The sequence below is a fragment of the Lynx canadensis genome, chromosome B1 (assembly GCF_007474595.2).
Source record: "Lynx canadensis isolate LIC74 chromosome B1, mLynCan4.pri.v2, whole genome shotgun sequence".
In the NCBI taxonomy this organism is placed as follows: Eukaryota; Metazoa; Chordata; class Mammalia; order Carnivora; family Felidae; genus Lynx; species Lynx canadensis.
In genome coordinates, this window is record NC_044306.2 from 26,207,315 (window position 1) to 26,211,593 (window position 4,279).

A 4,279-nucleotide genomic window follows, 5' to 3' on the forward strand; every position below is an offset into this window, starting at 1 on the left:
TTTTTATTTGTGCTTGCTCTGCCTGAAATTCTCTTACCCAATATCCTCACAGTTCACTCCCTACCTCCTTCAGGTCTTTGCTCAATAGCACATAATCAGAGAGACCTCCTATAACCACTCGATTTCAAACCCTCACCCAGAGGCACGCCCCATTCCCCTTACCCGCTTAGTTTTTCTCCACAGTGTGAACATATTATTCATTTCTTTCAATGTCTTTTTTTAAAATGTTTATTCATTTTTTTTGAGAGAGACAGAGCATGAACAGGGGAGGGGCAGAGAGAGAGAGAGGGAGACCCAGCATCTGAAGCAGGCTCCAGGCTCCAATCTGTCAGCACAGAGCCCAATGTGGGGCTTGAATCTATGAACTGTGAGATCATGACCTGAGCAGAAGTGGACATTTTACCGACTAAGCCACCCGACCCCACCATCTTTTGTTTATTGTCTAATTGCACCTTTTCCAATATAAACTCCACCAGGGCAAAGGGTTTTTGTTATTTTTGTTCAATGCTTATTCCTGACAACATAAAAGTTTCTCAATAAATAGTTATGAATGAAAGAATGTTTTGGTATCTTATTCCCATAGATACAGGCAACATACTAAGTGTAAGCCCGTCATTGCAGTGTAGATAAATTACCACTCCTTGATAGTGAATCTTTCTTAACAGTGACCACCCTAGATCAAAAAGTTCAAGTGCAACAGTTTGTAACTAGTGCTTACTAATGTTCATGTAATGTGGATCCTGATAGTGTTCACTGGGTCCTTTTTTTCTTCTTTGAGAGAAACAGCATCTTCTAGGTGACAGGGAGATGAGATTAGGATTCTCATCAATTTTCTCTGCAGTTGTGTTGTCAGGACTCGAAGTCATAATCTAAGGAGAAAATGAATAAATCTGGAAAACAGAGATTATCAGTTCCGTCGTATCTTAGAAATCCTTTTAATTTCTGAGCCTATAAACCTTATAAACACAAAGGTAAAATCTGTAGTTATGAGGGAAAACATACAGTCCACTAAGGAGGAAGCGGGTGATAGCAGAAGTAACAGATCTGTAGGAGATTTCCAGTTATGTCCCCTTTCTCCAGTAAGGAATTATATGTCTTCACTGCTTCGAAGAATGAAGAGACACAGAATGAGCAGCAGGCAAAAGTTGATTAGAGTACAAGCTCAGAAAGTAAGAACAGTATGAAAACTCTCTTTACAGAGAGGGGACATTCGAAAGTGAATGTCCACGGACTATAGGCAAGGGTCCTTGTTTTATAAGGTTCTGGATGCCCCCCCGCCCGGCCTTCCCCTTACCCTTAGTTCCTTCTCAGATCCTACCCTACTGGCTTGATAACTCTAGGTGCTGGGTTGTCCATTCTAAATTGGCTCGTTACTATTGTATGAGGGGTGGTCTATGGCCATATCATTTCTTGTGGGTCATACATTTATAGGCTACTACTTCTTTTTATTTTTTTATTATTTTTTTAATATTCTTTTTTTTTTTTTTTGAGAGATCATTAGCGGGTGAGGGGCAGAGGGAGACACAGAATCCAAAGCACGTTCCAGGCCCTGAGCTGTCAGCACAGAGCCCGACGCGGGGCTCAAACTCAGGAACCATAAGAATCACGACCTGAGCTGAAGTTGGAAGCCCAATGGACTGAGCCACCCAGGGGCCCCTACTACTTATTTTTAGTTATGTCTTTTGTCGAATTCCTGAGGGAAATCTGAGGGAGAGTAGGTGGCGTCTGTTACATTCTTAGAGGAACCTCATGCCTGAGGGGGTTTGCTGCAGTTAGACACTCCCGGCATTGTTCCAAAAAATAAATGTTTTTCCCCACCCAGGGACCTCAGAACCTAGCCTCTGCCGACTGAAGCCTATCTTTTCCTATCATAAAACCACCCCAGTGGCTTACTAAATAGCAATTATTTTTCTTCCTCACAGGTCTGCAGGTCAGCTAGGATGACTCTACTTCAGGATGTGGTTTTCCTGGGCTGTTTATCTGGAAAGTCTTTGTTTCGCCCTGCTGAGTATAGAATTCCAAGCTGACAGTTGGTTTTGTTTTTGTACTTTAAAGTTATCATTTCATTTCTTTTGGCTTGCGGAGTTTCTAATGAGAAGGCCATAAAAATTCTTACTGTGCTCTGTGCCTTTTTTTCTCTAGCTACTTTTAAGCTGACAAAAATCCAAAGGCAGAGAAAACTAGTGGTGGTGAAACATGAGAGAAATTGTTTCAGTGAGACCGACACCAGGAAGACTGTGGACTAGCATCTCAAAGACTGTCTCCAAAGTGCTGAAAATACCTATAGGGTTTATATATAGAACATGTGAGACACAGGTCAGTGAGTATATCCAGGTGGGCAGTGAAGGTCAAATTGATTTTTGTCTGGAGGTCAATCATGGGTGGTGGGGTCTTGCTGGCTCAGGGCGGTCCTTATTCCTTGAGGGGGTAGTTTCAGGTCCCATCTGGGAATACTCTGCCCTCAGTGTTTTCTGCCTAAGTTAAAAGTAAACTGAAAGAACTTAGAAAGTTTGAAGGTCAAATGGAGGCAGTGGAAGTCTTCTCCTAAATGCATATATAGCCTCTTTATATTGTCCCATAGGTCACAGGAGGCTCTGGAAATTTTTTTTTTTCCTATTTTCTCTGAGCGTGTCATTTTGGATTGCTACCACTGGTATGTTACTTCTTTTTTCTACAGTTCCAAATGTGGTATCCACCCTCTCTAGAGATTTTCATTTATTTATTTTTGAGGGAGAGGAGAGGGCGCCATGCTCGTGCAAGTGGGAGAGGGACAGAGAGAGAGGGAGAAAATCCCAAGCAGGCTCCACGCTCTCGGCACAGAGCCTGACACAGGGCTTGAACCCACGAAATGTGAGATCGTGACCTGAGCCGAAATCAAGAGTCAAGGACACTTGACTGACCCAGGTGCCCCCTGCCCAGAGTTTTTTTTTTTTAATTTCACATATTTTTCATCTCCAGAAATTCTATTTGCTTCTTTTTAAAAAGCCTCACCAGAAATTCTATTTGTTTCTTTTTAAAAAGCCTCATTTCTCCTCCCATCATCTTTTTCCTTTAAATCACTGAACATATTGAGTACATTTATATAGATGTTTGAAGTCTTTGTCAATGCCACCATTTGTATCCTTTCTGGATATGTTCTATTGCCTGTCTCATATATTCTCCTAATTACTTGGCAGGTCTATTAATTTTTAACTGGTAGATGCCTGATATTTTCAACCTAATGTTGTTGAGTCCTGAGTTGCGTTGTAGTCTTTTAGAGAGAAATTAGCCTTTGTTCTGGCAGGCAGTCAGGTTAGTTGCTGAGCAAGTTTGATCCTTTCAGGGTTTTAAGCTTTTGAAGAATCGACAATAGCTTTTTCTCTAGACCCCAGGGTCTCAGGAGTTGACCTCACAACTAAGACATGACACCTCTGGGTCTCAGGAGCATATTCCATGTAGTCAACGGCAGTGGGGAACTCAAACGAGTCTTCTTCCAGTGTGAACTCTGAGAATTGTCTGCCTTAACTGTTCCCCATAATTACTCTTTGTGGGCCTTGTGGAGGTTCACACCACATACCCGCTGATTTTTATTCAGCTAAAGATTCAAGGGTATGCCATGTGGATTCCGAAGCTCTTTCTCCAGGAACTCCTCATCAATTCCAACCAGCTTGGCCTCCCCAAATCCCCTTAACTCCGATCCCTGTCTTTTCAACTCAATAAGACCTGTCTTCTCAGTGAGATCTTAGGTCTTTTTTTGAGTTCCCCTTCCCTGCGCCTCAACTTGAAAACTGTCTTTAGGCAGAAAGCCAGGGTGATATAGGGTCGATCTTGTTTCTCTTCTCTCAGGCACAACGGTCCAGAATTTCCTATTGCCCAATGTCTGAAAACAGTTGTTTATATATTTCCTTCAGTCTTTTAGTAAGTCCAGACCCATTTTCTCTGGTCCAGAAGCAGACGTTTTACACTCCTCACGGAAAACGGAAATTGTTTTTACAAATGTTATTTGCCACGGTGGAAGTTCACCGCTCCCCCTGGTACCCCTCGTTTTTCTTCTCAGGAATACGGTGATGGGATCTTGCATCCCGGCGGTATTCTTTAGTGACTGCTGTAGACTGGTGTAACGGCAGCGGGACACCTCGCCGCGCAGCGACGTTTAACTCGTAGCCTCCCGCGCGCGCCTCGCTCGCCTTCCTCCTCCCTCCCCCATCGGCAGATGCTCTAGCGTTCCGCGCGCGCCCGCTCACTGCGCCCTGCGCGGCGTGTGGACGCCACACGCTCCCGGAAGTGGGAGGTGTCCGCT